The sequence below is a fragment of the Clarias gariepinus genome, chromosome 15 (genome assembly GCF_024256425.1).
Source record: "Clarias gariepinus isolate MV-2021 ecotype Netherlands chromosome 15, CGAR_prim_01v2, whole genome shotgun sequence".
Taxonomy (NCBI): domain Eukaryota; kingdom Metazoa; phylum Chordata; class Actinopteri; order Siluriformes; family Clariidae; genus Clarias; species Clarias gariepinus.
In genome coordinates, this window is record NC_071114.1 from 18,595,530 (window position 1) to 18,614,128 (window position 18,599).

The following is an 18,599-nucleotide window of genomic DNA, read 5'->3' on the forward strand; positions in this document are numbered from 1 at the left end:
CCGTCTTGCGGTTCAAGATGGCACAATTACCAAACCAGACAGTGATGCAGCTGTTCAGGATGCTCACGATAGTCCCTCTATAGAAGGTGGTAAGATCAGTGGTGGAGGATGGGGATTCCTCAGCCTTCGTAGGAAGAAAAGGCACTGTTGGGCTTTCTTGTGCAAGGAGCATGGTGTTGGTGCAAGGAGCACCCAGGAATTTGGTGCTGTTACATTTACATTTAGGCATTTAGCAGACGCTCTTATCCAGAGCGACTTACATTTTTTATCTCATGATACATCTGAGCAGTTGAAGGTTAAGGGCCTTGCTCAAGGGCCCAACAGTGGCAACTTGGTGGTTGTGGGGTTTGAACCTGGGATCCTCCGAACCGTAGTCCAATGCCTTAACCACTGAGCTACCCCTATAGAGTTACCTCTTTTTTGTCTTATCAATGTTCAGGGACAGGTTGTTATTTTTACACCAGTCTGTTAGCCTCTGCACTTCCTTTCTGTGTATGCTGACTTGTCATTCTTGCTGACGACACCCACCACAGTCATGTCATCAGCAAACTTGATAATGTGGTCAGAAATGTAAGCAGAGCAAACAGGGCACACAGGTGGTCCTGGAGATGCAGTCCCCGATCCGTACTGACTGAGAGAAAGATCAGGACCCAGTTACAGAGGGAGGTGTTCAGGCCCAACAGGCTCAGCTTCCCGATCAGGTGTTGGGAGATGGTAGTGATAGTGGGAATGACGGCGCTGCTCAGAGAGATGTTGAAGATATCGATAAGAACATCTGCCAGCTGTTTAGCACATTCTCTGAGCACTCTGCCAGGGATATTGTCTGGTCCAGTAGCTTTACGTGGGATAACTCTGCATAGAGTTTTCCTCATAACAGCTGTGGTGAGACCCAGCACCTGGTCATTTTAAGGAGGGGTGTTTTTTCTCGCCATCACGTCGTTTTGCATGTCGAACCAAGCGTAAAAGCTGTTCAGCGCATCTGGAAGGGAGCCGTCACTGTCACAGGTAGGTGATGTCGTCCTGTAGTTAATAATTGGTTTGTATGCCCTGACACATGCGCCGTATGTCACCGCTGTCCCTAAAGTGGTTTTGGATTCTCTGGGCGTGTGCACGCTTCACCTCTGTGATGGGCCGGGAAAGTTTGGCCCTTGCTGTTCTTAGGGCCACCTTGTCCCCTGCTTGGAGGCGGAGTCTCGGGTTTTCAGCAGTGCACACACCTCCGCAGTAATCTACGGTTTCTGGTTGGGTTGTGAGATGATGTTCTTGGACAGTGACGTCGCCGGTACACTTGTTGATGTGGCCGGTCAACTGAAGTTGCACTCTAGTTGTGGTCTATGGCCCAAGAGAACTGTTGGGAACATGCACAGTCTTGTGTTTTTGGATCCAGGTCGTGAGATAAAAAAAAGGTTGAAGCGGGAGAAGAAAAGTGACCATCTGGCCTGACCCAGGTTTAGGCACCTTTAAGAGACTTGATGTACTCAAGGTTCTTGTGACCAGTTTAGATGCTAAATGGGACTTTGGTCCTTTCAAGTCAAGGCCTACATTCCTCCAGTGCTTGCTTTATCGGCAACAATTCCTGGTAGTCTATGCCAAAATTGCTCTCAGCAGGGTAAAAACGGTGAGAAAAGAAATGACAGGGACACAACTTGTCGGTTGGCAATCCCTGCCCCTATGCAGTATCAGGATAGATGTGGTGGTAAACCAGTCTTTAAGGTCTTTGAGGGACATTTCTGCATGATCAGACCAATAAAAGGGAATGTTGGTGGAGGTTAGGGCAATGAGTGGTGCTGCTGTCACAGAGCTGCAATTCCATATTAACTGCTGATGAAAATTGTCAAAACCAAGGAAATGCTTTTTTTGAGTGGGGGGTCTAGTCACAGTGTTCAGCTTGCCTGGATCCAACTGGATCTTTGAGGGGGCAATACTAAATTGCAGAAATGAAACACAGTAGAACACATTTCCCTGCTTTTACACACAACTGGTTCTTTGGGAGCTGAATGACCTGACAAACATGAACGTTAGGTTCCTTAATGGAACAGGAAAAAAAACAGGATGTTATCCAGGTAGATGTTAACGAAGATGTTGAAAGACATCTCATTTTAAATTCATTCATTTAAAAATTTATTTGAATTTGAAAAAGTCAACAGAAACACAGCAGGAGTGCTCGCTATTCCAAATGGCACCACAAGATACTCTTAGTATCGGGACGGAGTGTTAAAGCCTGTCTTTATTTTCTGTAGAGAGTATAAAGATAAAGAGTATACTAAAGAGGATGAGCTGTACCAGAAAGAAGATTAAATGCGTTAGATTGTCCAATCCATATGTACTGTAGGTTGTGCCATGTCAGCCAGGAGGGATTGAGCATTATCCATAAAGAAAAAGGAGATCTCTTCAAATTGGTTACAGTATATCATTCTGATATTCAAAGAGTGACTGACACAGTGCATTATGTAATGGAGGATAGGAGGGTGCCATCTAGTGCTCGAATGGCTAGCGGGTAACTGAGAGGTTGGGTAGGAATATGTAGCTCCTGTGCCTAAAGTGTCCGAGATCAGATTTTGATTAGATCCTGAGTCAACGAGGGCATACAGTAACGGCTTGTTATCCATCTCTGTGTAGGCTACTCTATCACCCCTAGGTTCACAGAAGGCAAAAATGTCCAAACTTGCCACAGTAGAGATGCAATCCCAGATTGTAATCGGTGTTCTTCTCTGGAGAGGTCCAGTCCCTACTGATACGCATTGAGTCTGCTGGGTTAAATGATTGGGTTGAAGAAATCATCATTGCCCAACTCAAGACTCAAGCATCAGTTCAGCAAGATCAACAAGCCAGGAAGTGGACACGAGGACCAGTACAGGACGTCTTTGGTCAAAGGCAGAATGAACACAGTTATTAGTCCAATGGTGAATTCATCTTTTAAAACCGAGTCTGAATGAAGAAAAATCCAAGTAAGCTGGTTAATTCACTTAGATCAAACCCTCTTGCACTGAGAAGGTCTCCTGGGATAGGCTCCCGGCCCTCTGCAACCCTGTATACAAGATAAAGCAATATAGACAATGATCGAGTGAGTGAAACCCTCTTGGTAGATATCTGTGAGAGAGTAAACACCCACATAAAGAGATCTGAAAGTGCAATTCAAGTTCAAAGTTCATGAGTCAGTCAGTCAATGTCTGTTATTCACAGACATTGATCCAGACACAAGAGATATTCAAGAGGTGAAGCCAAGATGTGAAATCCAAAAAAACAGGAAAGGAAAATATTTGCTAGAGAACTTTGCAAGGGAAAAGAACACCAGGCACACTAGAGCGATGAAGGAGGGTCATTGCGTTCTTTTAAACCCGAGGGTTGATTACCAGATAGATTTCAGGTGCGCTGTGATAAGTACCTTGGAGAGTAGACAGAAAGCCTGTAGTGGCATCATGACCTGGAGGTGGCTGGCTGATCGGGCTCACTCACGAGAGATACAAGTAAACCGCCAAGAAGGGAAATATTAAGATGGAGAGCGTGATAGGCAAATTCTGTCACAAGGTGTGAGACAACAAGAGTAAATACCATTATTAATCGATCCTTGATTGGTTACGTAAATCGATGATTGACTATGGAATGGTTCCCAACTCCCATCACTAGAGACTATGTAGTTTCCACTTTCCTTAAGTTTTTATTTTATTTGACTACATGTGGAGGTGTGAGTGTTCATAAATCTAAATCTCAAAAAGCTACTCTTGAAGGAAAACCAGTTGAAAGAACACTGGCAAGTCCTTTCCACATGGCTCTGCTCGCCGAGTAAAGATCCTAATTATTGCCCCTTTCATTTGCATAATTACCCTGTTTTCTTTTCATGCCGTATGGAGATGGTAAATTGTAGTGGACTGGCTGCAAGTCAGTGAAAGTCAGCCGTAATGATAAATCTGTCCTCAGCCTGGCTGGAGCTTCAAAAGGATTTCTTTCAAAAAAAGAAAAAAATATATAAAAAAACAGCCAACTGTGTGCAGAAATGAGAGTTTTGCCCCTAAATCATATGGAATTACAGTGTTGGTGCCTGCATGCACAAAAAGCCCAGAGGAAGCAGCTCTGTCTGTGTTTTTTTTATTTTTTTTATTAAACCAACCAAGCAATTTAATTCTTTTGTTCACGAGAGTTCTACTTCATTGATTAACAAAAGCAGGGATATAATTTTTTTTCAACCGTTCTGAAAAGCCTGAAATGTCAAGCCTTTTAAAGCAGATTATTCCGGCTGTGTGCGGTGAATGCAGCCCGAGTAACCTTTTGTCTACAATTAAATATTCCGGCATAAATATAAAAGAAAATCAGAGATGGGGGAAGATTGACTCAGGAGAGATTGGAGAGGTAGATCCTCACACTGATAGTGCAAACAGCTCGCTTCTAATTAAATATGCCACTGAGTCTCTAAGCATTCGCTTTCCGCCGCAGAGAGAGGAAACAGCGTAAGAATGTGAGGCAGAACGATATCTTCGCCATCTCTTTGGCCATGGGCTTCCTCTGGGCATCTAAAAGGTATTTTGGGGATATGTTTTTTGTTTGGCAGTGGATAATTGTTTGTTTTTAATATCAAAGGCTGTGGTCCTCTGGGATGCTGGATGAAATGAACAAAGTTTCGAGGTTGTTTACGATGCAGATTTGATAATGAAGGTTCACAACGTGACACTCAGGAGCTGTTATTTCTCATTGTAATCAGAGCGCTGTGTGACGCTGGGGTGCATTTAAAAATTCTGGTGTGCTTCTTCACCTGCTACTTTAGACGCAAATGTCGGCTTTGTAGGTGTGACGTGACTGAACACGGTGCCAAAGGGTTAACTAGAGATGGTGAATTTTTGATTTTTTAATCATACTTGAGACCTAAAAAAGTTTAGCATCAGATCTAAGACTGTGTGTGTTATAGTTGTATTAGGTGTATTATATACTACATAATACACTATGTATACGCACTAAGTACTATATATTGCTCACAGTTTTATCTCTTGTAAGCATGCTCGTGAGAAAGTTTGCAGTAATGGGATACTGAGCTAAATTTTTAACCTTCTACTCTTCTCTCTTTCTTTCTTTCTTTCTTTCTTTCCTGCTATACCAGCACAAACACATTTAACAGTGTAATGTGCACTTCTTTCTGCTTTAAAAGGTTTTAGGCTGTTTTCATATATATTGCGACAAAATGTGACAACATTTTTAAAAAGGAAATGTTTATTTCTGATACTTAAAAGATCCTTGTTGGGGTTTTTTTGGCTACTTTTTGCATTGTGTTGTATTTGTACCTGTAACATGACTGCATGCTTTGTCAAAGGGTAAATCAGAAATAGTTACAGTATGTTTTAAATATGAGACCTTTCTTTCTTTCTTTCTTTCTTTTTTTCTTTCTTTTCTCTTTTTAGTCAATGTTTAACAGTGTGTCAGTAGCTATCTTTCTGTTTTGGGCTTGATTAATAGTAATTAATTATTCTTTGTATGTGCATGTGCCACTAATGAATCAGTTTTTTTTTTTTTTGGCACCCAGTGACGTTGGGAAGCATATAAAGATCCTAGTGTTCTTCGTCACCTGTCATTTTTTGAGATTTATAAAAGAGTTTCGTATCTATGACTGTGTTATAGGCATTAAATGGTCACATTTTTACACATTTTCTATTGGGACCTCCTGTATGAGTGCTTAAAAGTTTGCTGTAATGTGATACCATCCTAATGTTTTAACTTTTTGATCGTCTATCCTTACTTTATCATTATGCACCAATTTAACAGTTTGTGCCTAATGAAGTAACAGAGCTGATAAAGTTCTTATATGGATTACACTGAAGTACAAAGCCTTAGAACATGAAATCTCTGAAAAGGAGGTTAAATTTCTGATGATCATGAGGATGCACGGTGACATTAGGTCATATTTAAAGGCGTATTTCTTCCCTTTTGGACTGGCTGTGAATGCACAGGATCATATTTGATTATAGTATCTTTGCATGTTTAATTAGATAAAAAATTACTAAGCACTAAATTAAGATGCCTTTTTGCTTTGTTAGTTTAAATAGTATTTAATCCTTCGTTTTATTCTAACAAAGTGTTGTTAGAAATACTGTCAGTTGTTTGTCTAATGGCTTATGTGTTATACTCCTGCTATAAACATGCTTACTGATGTGGAATTCTATCTCTGAGACATTGTGGATGCATTAATACCAGTGGGTATATTCTACAATAAAAATAACGAAAACATTTTAACTCAAAAAACAAAACGTAGCCTTTTTCCATTTACAAAAAAAAAAGCCCAACATTAGTGGTTTTTGAGGTTACATAACCAACATAAAGAAAACAGGGATGGCAGCTTGACTGCACTAACAATGTCTCCTCTCAACCCTGCCTCAAAGTAGACTTTAGTAAATGCCTCACAGAGTGATCTGAACCTGTTGAAAGGGAAAAACATAAAATATGGAAGAAGACCAATTCTGATTGGTTGGTTCTAATTGACAAGGAAACAGCCAATGACAATTAACCATCTATATCTCATTAGCAGTGACCCCTGCTTCCTAACAAGCTAAGATATGCCAGGAATTTCACTATAATGTAATGTTTTTGTGACACATTAATAACGCCTTTTTCTAAATAATAACGCCTTTTTCTAAATAACAAATTAATAATATATTGGAATGAGTTACTGTGTTATAATAATAGTAATAATTATAAGTTAGCATTGTCGCCTTGCACCTCCAGGGTCTGGGTTCGATTTCATGTTCTCCCTGTGCTTGGAGGGTTTCCTCCGGGTACTCCGGTTTCCTCCCAAAGTCCAAAGACATGCAGATTAGGCTAATTAGTTTTCCCAAATAGCCCATATTGTGTGAAGGTGTATGTGAGTGTGTGCCCTGTGATGGATTGTCATCCTGTTCAGGATGTACCCCGCCATGTGCTCTAAGTCTCCTGGAATGGTTTCCAGCCCCCCGAGATGCTGTATATACAGTGGGGCAAAAAAGTATTTAGTCAGCTACCAATTGTGCAAGTTCTCCCATTAAAAAGATGAGAGAGGCCTGTAATTTTCACCATAGGTATAACTCAACTATGAGAGATAAAATAATAAGAAAAAAAAAATCAAAATGTAGGATTTTTAAAGAATTTATTTGCAAATTATGGTGGAAAATAAGGATTTGGTCAATAACAAAATTTCATCTATTTTATTTCAATCTCAATACTTTTTATACTTCTTATATACCCTTTGTTGGCAATGACAGAGGTCAAATGTTTTCTGTAAGTCTTCACAAGGTTTTCACACTGTTGCTGGTATTTTGGCCCATTCCTGGTATTTTTCCCAGGAGCCAAGATGGGCTTGGCTATTCACGTCACTTAACAGAGCCAATCAACACTATAGCTACTGTGTTAGACAGAGTATGCGGAAGACACAGAAACAAGGGCAAGTCCAACACAGCATTGCTTACTCCAACAAAAAAAGTCAAATACACTATGAAAACTGAAAATTCAAAGATGAATGGACAGATCAATTTATGTTTATTCTTTCTGCAGAAAGTTTAAAAAGCATACTTTGGTATTTACCTGAAGTGCCATAAATTAAATCAAAATATTGATTAGAGGTGAAGTAATGAGCAGTTATGTGCTAGAAAATAAACTGCAGGTTTTGACAGCAAACTGTACATGCATTAAACTGCAGGCACGTTTTAAATCGACCGTTGAAAAGAACGGTTTTAATTAAATTTAAAAGCTACTGTTCTTGAATACTTGCCTGACCTTTAACCTGCACCCCAAGTGAAATCAAAATGTTGAAGTGATGTTATGAATGGTTATGTTTTGGATTTAATAATCTACTTATAGCTTCTAACAAGTTACTCGCTTTCAACCTACTCAACCTTACAAAAATGTATTACTTTGTATTGATAAGTCATGCAGAGTGTTCTATCGTACAGAAAGACAGACTTCAACCTGAAACACTAACACTAATTACATTGAAGCTGATCAGCTTATGTTTAGGTTTAACCTTTAAACTATTTCCAAAATTTTTTTTCCTGTTAATGACGGGTACTTTAGCTAGTTTTGGAATAATGTGATAGTAGGATGTAATGTCTAGTAAGAAAGTCCTTCTTACAGGTTAGTAAAGAATGTAATGTGTGATAATAGCGAGATAATATCTTTAAATCATTTTTCATAATGATGCTTTAGTAAGTCAGAATAACAAGTTTTTAAGTTGCAATAAAAAGACAGTTACATTCAAATAATGTTACTAAGTCAAATTAAAATTAAACGATGCTTTGCATCTCTTTAGATAACCAGCTAAGAGGAATAGTTATAGTTTAATGTTAGCATGTTACATGGGCTGTGTAGGGTACGGATGATGGATTCAAATTCATTATCATTTTAATGAACATTATACAGTCTATGCTCATTATACCACAGTTAGTTCTGACCCAACAATGTGATTGGACAAAAGGCATTCCTCTATCCCAAATGGTGATAATAGATGGTAACAGCACTGAGACTGTATATTAAATATACATTTTCACAGGTGTTGTAATAACCGTTAATTAGACTAACTGTCGGTCGCCAGCATGAGTGAAAGTAGGCCGGTCAGCTGGTTGCCAAAGCCCACATTCACAATCAGTTACAGAAAGACCTTCATCGGCAAGAAAACACATCTAATAACGTTGCGTCAACATAATTACTTCTAAGTTATTCCGAATCAGCTCTAAACCATCTGTGCTCTTTTATTTACAGCTAAAAAGCTAGCTAGTTTCCAACACAAGGCTGAATGCCAAATGCCTCTTTAGCCCCTGGTCATGTATATTACTCGTTGTGCGTTGAACAAAGGATTGTACACCCTACATAGTGCGCTATTTTTCCACTTAGCACCAATTGGGATTCAACTCCAGAACTTGAAGTTAGCTGACATTCTAAAGCAGAAGAAGAATTAAAAACTACTTTCACCCTTGTAATAATAACAATAATAATAATAATCCTGCAATTAATGTTTGGATGACTAAAAAAATCTGTAAGTCTTTAGTTTGTTTTAATTACAAATGGCATCTTATAAACCTGGTTTAGAGCTGATGTACAAATGAATATACTGAGGAAAAAAAAATTTATCATCATTTAATTTCCTGTATAACAGATGACATTTATTTCCACCTGTGATGATGATAAGGATTCTCTCCTTGCTCAGAGAATGCGGTGAGCCAAAAACGTGCCTCTGAGTCGATATTTTTACTCATGTCAGCTGTAATTATCTGATCATGAAGTTTTATTCACTTCACTGAACAACTCGGGGATCTAAACCATAAGCTACATCTGCATTATCATAAAATCTTTCTGCATAATTTATAAGATAACCGTATAAGTTAGGCAGCATAGTGGCTTAGTGGTTAGCACTGTTGCTCCACGCCTCCAGGGTTAAGGGCTTGAATCTCACCTCCAGTCTTTGTGCATTGAGTTTGCATGTTCTACCTGCGCTTGGTGGGTTTCCTCCTGCAGGCTGATTGGGGTTTTCGAATTTCCTGCGGTGTGTGACGACTTTCCGGATTTTCATTTCTTTCTACATTGTAATGAATATGCAATAATCTTTGAATAGTTGATATTGAGCGGTGTCTGCTACTTATGCTTTGTAAATCATTCTTAAAGGCTTTAATTTAGGGTGCAGTAAATTGCTGATTTCTGAGGCTGGTAACTTTAAATGACCTTCCTCTCTGCAGCAGAGGTAAGTTTTGGGCCGGTCTTACCTGGGAAGTTCTCCCTGAAAGCCAGTTGACACTGCAATTGTCAAAAAGGGCAATACTGTCTTTGCAAGAACTATTCCAAAACATCTGTCCTTTGCATCTTTAAATTGCAACTGACCGTTGTTACTTAATTACCTAATGCCATATGTGTTAGTTAATGTTTTTTAAATTTCCAGTATTGTTCTAGAGTATAGAAAACAAATCACTAAACAAAAATCCTTTAATTAGAAGATGTGTCCAAACTTTTGTCTGGTGTATGTCACGGCAATATTTTATTACATAAATAATTTTAGAACAGTCAGAACAGGTTACATATGAAATGTGAGATGCTATTAATCATAAGAATTGTCAAATGAAATTAACCTTTTAGTAAGAAAAAAAAAAACCAGCCTTTTTAAAAATAACTAAATAATTCTGCTAATTGTGCCATCCAGACACATTATTAGACACCATTTTGGAAATTATGTCATGGTTATAAAAATTCACAGATTGTCACATGATTGTGTCATATAAGACTGAGCATCATATAAGGCTGAGCACATATGAACATAAAAATAAACTGAAACTTTTTTAACACAAATAGATTAGCTTAAATAAGCATTGACACACATTTTAACATGCTTTAAGGTTTTCTGTAGGTTTGTAAGTAGTCTAATTCCACAATAAATTATTTTTAAAAAGTAAAAAAAAAAGTTTTTTTTTTCTTAATCATGGAAAAAAAGACGTCCCAGAGTGCATCCTTGAATCTGACTCTAATTTGTTTACTTATTTAATCATAAAAGTTTAAGGAGATAATTTGGCCCTTGTAGTTATACAATCTTCAATATTCAAGTAGCTGTTAATCTAGGGGCAATTTTTGTTTTTTGAAATAAAATAACAGTCTTGAGTTTTATGGATTTGGATTGCACAGAATAACAGAACACAATCATAAGAGTAAAACTATTCTATGCAATCCAAATTCCGAGTTTGCCTTGCATAGGGACGTATTTTCTTCATATTCACGTAGCCTGGCTTGTTAACCTCGCATCTATATTTTATGAGTGAAACATGTTGCCTTGTGTTTAAAACAGAATGGTATTGTAACTGGTGAAATGAAACTATAGCGACTGGCATGGAAATCTTTGGTGCCACCCCTGCATGTTAGCTTTTACCATCCTCAGCTGTTAGTTGTCATGTAATATACTATGTCATGTCAATATGCTGCTTCTGGACTGTGTGAAAATCTGATATACAAGTATGTTACAGAGGACCTGTTATGCAAAATTCACTTTTTATACATTTTTATACAATCAGATGGGTCTCGTGTGTGTATGTTCCTTTCCCCAGGAGCTCTGAATTACTGGTTAGCAACACATTACTATATGAAAGTTCACTTGGGTAAAAAACAAAGTGTTTCCAGTGCACTAGTTTGGGGGATCCACTGTTACATGGGGATTCATTTCAGAGAGAGGGGGAAAGGTTTTTACCAGGGAAATCTTTTCTCTGGCTGTTAAGCATCCTACATAAAAACCGTTGATCTATCATAATTGTTGTTCTTATGTATGTTTCTTTATTTCTAACATTAAATTTTTTATTCTAATGGCAGATCATTTTGTAGAACTAATGCTTAAAATATCCTGTAAAATGACTTGCCAATAGAACGTATAGATTGTTTAAATTTGAAAAGAAGTAATAATACAAAAACAGTGGTTTAATAATCATACAGTGTATTTATGATATTTTCTCTTGCTAAGATGTTAAAAGGTTTTATACAGGAAAATGATTTAAAACATGTTGCTTGTGACATCACAATTTAGTAAGCACTTTTTCCTTGTCCTGAGAACCAGAAGGCGACATGTTAAAGCTCAGGATCGAACCAAAGACCCTGGAGCTGTGGAAGGCAATTCTGAATTATATATACAGTACAGTACATACCCAATGTTTCAGTTATTGTCAGTATAGTTCCTAAAGTGCATGCTTTCATATCTATAAATGAATGGTTTGAGTTTTTATTTAATTCTCATTTAAGACAACTGTAGCTCAGTCTTGCAACGCTACAAATGACACAAATCTTTATTTCTTGCCTGCAAAAAATTCATTCTGCATTTATTGGCTTTCTCTCTTTTTCTGAACTGATGTACATCAGGATGGAAAATGCTTCCTGGATTGCCGCCAGGCACATTTAACCTTTACCCGTTCACTTTATAAATAGCGCAACTAAGGCAGAGGCCCATGATTATAGACATTAAATTAGATTTGCCACATCTGCTTAGTGTGTTTAGGTTTTTTTTCTTCCACGCCTGCGGAGCCTGAGCTGTAATGAGCTCCATCAAATCAGGGCTTCATTCAGACATGAGAGACGACTCGCTAACTTTGTCTTTGAATGTATTTAAGCTGTATTAAGGTCTGATGTAATGTTAACCACTTCAGACCTGATTTTCATTCTTCTTCTTCGATCCCAAAGACAAATATGCAGGATGTTCTAAGAGCCCTAAAGCTGTAACCCATAAATACAAAGGTTTATCCCATGTGTCATAGGGATATGATTATTGTATAATATACAGTACATATCCATTACAATAAAATGTAATACAAATATTAATACTGTATTTTTGTATTTAATATGGGTTAACATTATTCAACATTGCCACTATAGTTTTTTTAATTAACGCTGTGTCTTTATTTTTATGAGATTATGAAATCTCACTTTAAATTACGCCTTTAATCGGTGCTTGTTATCTTATAGACTGCATTTTAAATGTGGATCCAGAATCATATTTCATAGAATCAGACTGCCAGACATTTTACATTAAAAAAATGTGGTAGCAGGGCTGATCAATGTAGTCTTTAAATAAATCACAGATTTTGTAGCAGATGCTCTGCTTACGCAGTCACATGAATTAATATAAATTATGTAGCAAAGGTAGCTCAAGAGGCCAGCTTCAAAATACTAGCGACATCAAAAGTTGACAATGAATACAGAATATTTAAAGACAAATGGGGAGCATATTCAAATTCTCAAAGTCCAGTACACACTACATGACTTTTAATATCCCTGAATTTCTGGACTGCTCCCACTATGTGACTGTTGTTTCACGGATTTAGCAAAGTCAGAACTACACTGAACATAATAAAGCTAACAAACACTGCTGTGCATCCTGTGATTTTGAAGATTGTTGTTGAGGAAGCATGGTTTGGCAAGATGTTTCTAACCCTAGATAGTCTTTTTAGGAAAGAGAACTGGTTGTTTTTTTATCTACATTATAATGCACACTACCAGGAATCATGTCATAAACAATTTCTCATAGAAGAATTATTATTATGTTTTCTCTCATGCTCCCACATGGACGATAAGCTGGAATCTGCTGTGCGTGACAGGAGTTGAATTTGATGTCCTTTGGCTCCTATTGTCTTTTGTTCAGAGATGATCACACTAAACCACCAAGGAAATATACTTCATCATCGAGCAACTTAAGCAAATGCATAACCTGCAGGACAAAGAAAGAAAGGTCACATACATTAACATAAGAATATACAGAGAAGGACAGTTAGTGAATTATTTATTTGAATCATATTCACTATGCTTTAAATTACCAATTTGTTTATATTTTGGAAGGTCTAAATTTGTTAGTAAACAGTGCAGGCAGGTACAATCGAGAATAAGTTTATTCTGCATTTAAAGCCTGGGTTTGATTCTAATGCAGTGCCCTTACACAGCCACAGGGGCAACAGGGCATTCCCAGTGATGGTCCAAGTCTAACTAAAAATAAAAATCAGAAAGGGCATTCGATATAAAACCTTTACCAAAAACATATTTTTTTTTTTTTTGCTGAGCAATAGGAGCATCTGAAAGAACAACCACATTTATTATTAAAAATTCATCCCTAATACTTGAATAATGAGGCTTAACTGTCATCAACACTTAGTCCTTCAGTCTTTTTCTTTTGCAAGATTTTTATTGTAGTAGATCTTCATACATTGTAATGCATACCTAAAGAAATGCCAGATCTCCCTCCAAGCTTTTTTTTATTTTTTATTTTTTTACAATTATTCCAATTTTGACTATGTACAGTATGTGACCAAGGTCTCTGTGTTGACTGTGTATCAGTAAACTTTCCCTTAATTGTTTTACTTTTTTGAAGGAGAATTTCCATAATGTGATGTTTATTATAAAGAGCACAATGTCTAAAACGGGTTAAGATTACAAACATACTTGTATGTATTCACTGTCAAGGTCAATTCAAGCCAGGGGTATTTATCAAGGTATTACTTAAAGACAAATTCCTCTTATCTGTATCTGTATTCGTATTAATAGCATTATACTGTTTGTGTCGGTGTCTGTATATCAAAATTGCTCCTCGCTCACTCCGAAGCTCACTAAATAGACAGCCTCCCCTATTGAATGCGGAAGAGCGGCATGCAAGCGGGGCAACAGAACGCAACCCAGGGACTTCAAAAAGGCGAGTACGCCTTTGATCGCCGCTATAAGGACAGCTGCAAGCTCACTGCCGGAGCTCTCGCGGCTCTTCAGCTCTCACAGCGGAGCTGGATTATGGTGACCCTGCCGGCAAAGAGGAAAAGGCCGCAAGAAGGTTCACGTCAAGGCCTCACGTCCGAGGAAAGCCGCCGGACGTCAGAGAGGCCCCCGTCTGAGTCAGCGCCCACAGAGAGAGCTGGGATGGCGGGTCATCCATTGAGAGGAGAGACAGCGCATGCTGCCACGCGCATGCTGCCCACATGTCAGCGGGGCACTGCCCACCAGATCTGCACGTGCACAACCTTCCTTCCCTATCTATCCTTCCTCCTTTAACACTTTTCTTCCCTATTTATCAAAATAAATTACCTTTTTTCCTGTAAGACCTCGTCTTGGGGGGTGCCGCCCGTGGCCAGAGGGTCGAACCCGTTACAATACATATTTGTTTCTGTATTTGTATTCATATCTATATTTCCATATCTAAATATGTGGATCTTAATTCTTATCCATATCGTTAAACTTAGCCTTAGTCCACCTTGCTGGACCTTCCTATATGCTCACTACACATATCGCAAAATAAACAAGCCCCTCTCTCTTTTGTCAAAGCAACAGTAAGTGAAAATATTTTGAGATAAAGTTTTATTTTCCTTAAAGAAAAGAAAAGAAGGAAATGCCTTTTGAACTGTCTTTGTCTTGATAAATAGGGTGCCAGTCTTACCCAGACATTGTGCTTGACAATTTAGGATGAAACGCTATTATATATAATACTATAGCAATATTATATATAACTATTAGTTATATTTAATAAATGTCAACAGGTAACAGTGTTTAGATTGCAACCTGAAAAGATACGTTGATGAGCGTTGTTGTGCATTACGTAAATATTTGTTCATATTTGCATGCACCCTGCTTAGAATCAGTGTAGACAATACGGATGTGATGACTCTCCTCATAGCCATGCATAATTTTAAAACAAGACAGTGGTTAGCTTACCTAGTCTGTCTCAAGATTTAGTCCATTCAAGATTTAGTTATGTAGTGTAGTGGAAGCTTTAAAAGATGATGGCTTTCTTCGGATGTTTACTGTACAGCTTGAACCATCACAGCATGGTACTGCACAATATTACAATAAATACAGCATTTCTAGAATTGTAGCCTCACTTGGCAACATCCTTCAAGCCTGCAAGAGTTTGCAGGTGCAAAAAATTAATTTTTTAAAAAAAAAAGTCCTGTTAACACTTAACATAAATGGAAAACACTGTGAACCACATGTAACAATTTGTGTATTTCCAGGGGTAGCTCAGTGGTTAAGGCATTGGACTACGGTTCGGAAGATCCCAGGTTCAAACCCCACAACCACCAAGTTGCCACTGTTGGGCCCTTGAGCAAGGCCCTGAACCCTCAACTGCTCAGATGTATATGAGATAAAAATGTAAGTTGCTCTGGATAAGAGTGTCTGCCAAATGCCCAAATGTAAATGTATTTCAACTGCTTAACTAAGGCTGATTATGATTATGTTAAGGTGGTAGAGCAGTGAAAAAGTGCTCGCCCTATCATTCGGAGGTCACTGGTTCGATTCCCGGGAGATGCTGTAGCCTCTCGCAGCTGAGAGCCTGGAAAGAGTTGATTGGCCAAGTGGAGTGGGATTGGAGGCACATAGTGCTCTCACATCAATCACGACTCTACAGCCAATCATGGGCATCTGTGAATTCACACAAGCAGAGGGAGTGGATAGCCCTGTTCTCCAAGTGTGTTACGCCGCCCCAATAGTGCCTGAGCGAGCAGTTAAAAAAAATGCAGTCAGCTTGCATCATGTGGGTCGGATGATAGTCTACGGCCCTCCCTGATTGACTGGTAGTAGCCTCAATGTGGGAGTGCCCTAGTTACGGGAAGGAATTGGATACAACTAAATTAGGGGAACCCCCCTAAAAATCAGTGTCAGGGAAGACAAAGTTTATCATAGAAGTTAACCTTAGCACTCCGGTTCGTGGAAGCACTGGAAAGCATTTTTTAAAAAACAACAACACATTTTAGAAAGGCAGTATCAGCTTTTTCTTTAATCTTCAATTTATTTCATAACTGCACAACTGCACAATATTGTTAAGTTATTCTGTATATTGACTTATGTACCATATCCTCAATACCTACTGCACCTTCTGTACATTAATCACTCCCTCCCCTGTGCATATGGACCCGTAACCTTATTAACCACATTGTCATTTATTGTAAATAGGGTTATTATAGTATAGTGTACTTATACACTTCCAGTTAGATACTAACTGCATTTCACTGGCTTTGTACATGCACTTAGCACAATGACAACAAAGTGCACACAAGTGCAACATTTTTTAATCAATCTAATCTAATCGATTGCACTAGATTTTCCTTATTCCACTTACAGATGTATTCTTTTTATTTGAATCTAGCCATGATTTTTGCACAATATTTATTACTTGCTATTTGCAAAAAAAAAAAAAGCAGCTGCTTACATGGAATGTTTACTGTTTACTGTTCCGCCTCCCACTATCTCAAATCATTACCTCATTACCTCATCACCACGAAGTATCGAAATGTGTCATGTTGTCGCATTGTCTCCTTGTTTGCACATCTGCACATGCACTTTATGTTGTCTTCAACTAAGATATGTCAAAAATATCTGCCTTGTCTGAGCTAGTTAGCTAATTAGGTTTCTCGGTTAGCTGGTTAGTTTTGTTAATTTATGTTGTTTATTTATCTTGTATGTACGTGTAGCACCTTGGTCCTGGAGGAACGTTGTTTCGTTTCACTGTGTACTAAACTGTATATGGTTGAAATGACAATAAAAGACAACTTGAACTTGACATGATAAAACAGTTCTGGTAATAAACTATTATCCTAATTTAAATAGCGCAATCCCCAACTGGGATGAATGAGCAAATGCTGTAAATAAATCACTCAACACCACACATGACGTTAACCTTAATAAACCTGTTCTTTGCTTGGTCAGCTTTAGATCTGAAGGTTTACCAGCATGAAAGTTAAAACCTCCGACTCGTCCAACCATTTTAATGTCGACAGTTAGTGATTAAAATTTTTTTTATTTATTAAAAGACAAGCAAAACAAAAGTTAAAACAAGAATCATATATAGATCAAAACAGGAGTTAGGGACATCTCATAGCAGGCACACAACTGAAGCATGGCAACTAAACACTAAAAAGTGGGACCTTTAAATAGGGATACCAAATAGGGAAATCAAGGCGAAACAAACTGGTGAGAGTGATCAGGAGGGCGTGTGATAGGGTCACGTGATTTGTTTTAGTCTGTGAGGACTGATGGGAAATGTGATGATGGTGCCACAGAGGATCCCAGACCTTGAATCTTACCCAGACATCCTGATAACCTTTTTCTGTCTAGAAAAATAAAAGTTGGAACACTGGTTAGAACACGTTATCTGAAATAACACATGCAGTTACATCTCTAGTGGACATTTCGATTAAATGCCCTAGAACACTTTTCGTGTCCCGCATCCGGGTTGGTCCTTGCTTCATCATCCAAACTGTTTACAGCGAGCCGAGGAATAATGCAGCTCAGCTTGTTCCCTACTCCTTTTCTTTCAGCCTGTAATTATCTCCAGCTGAAAAACAAGTGCATGCTGAAATGCCCATTGGGCCATACAGAGGGAATTATAGCCCATGTCTCTCGTCCTTTCTCTGCTGAAAGAATGCGTCGAGTTTAGTTGGAGCACTTTTTCATGTTGAGGTGGTGGAGGAGGAGGCGTCTGTCTCCTGGCAGGCCGGTCATCTGTCCTGTGCAAACCTCTTTGTTAAAAATCAGCCCTGCGTTTCTCTGAATGACAGAAAATTGATCAGGCCTGAATCAGAGGTTCGATATGCAGCCCCCGCTTTGCGTCTTTTGTCTAGGTGAATAGCGCATGCTGAAGGGCTACAGGCAGGTTGCTATTAATATGACAGCTTGCTCTATATCCAGCTATAATTTCTAATGAAATACCTAATCTCTATTATTTTGATCCAGGCAGGCGATATGGAGGAAAAAAAATAAAAGAAGGATGTAGAGAGAGAGAGAGTGAGAGAGAGAGAAGCAGTAAGAGAAAGCCTTTTCTTTTCGTGCCAGTTCTATGAGAAATGGCAAACCAATAATTTTTGTCAAGTTCTTTTTCCATCTCTCTCTCTCTCTCTCTCTCTCTCTCTCTCTCTGTAGCCAGCTGAAATGCTTGTGGATTGCCACAGTTTAAATAGGCACCCAGATAAAAACCATTCAGGGCGCTGAATGAGGATGCCATCTGTTTTTTTATTTCCTCCTCTTTCTTTTTCTTTTTCAATCCTTGTAATCAAATTTGAACAAAATCAAATGGAGAAAAGAGGAGGAGGAGGTGGTGGTGGTGATGGTGGTGGTGCTGGGGGTGGTGATGGTGGTGGGGGACGGAACGAGTTTCAATGAAAGTA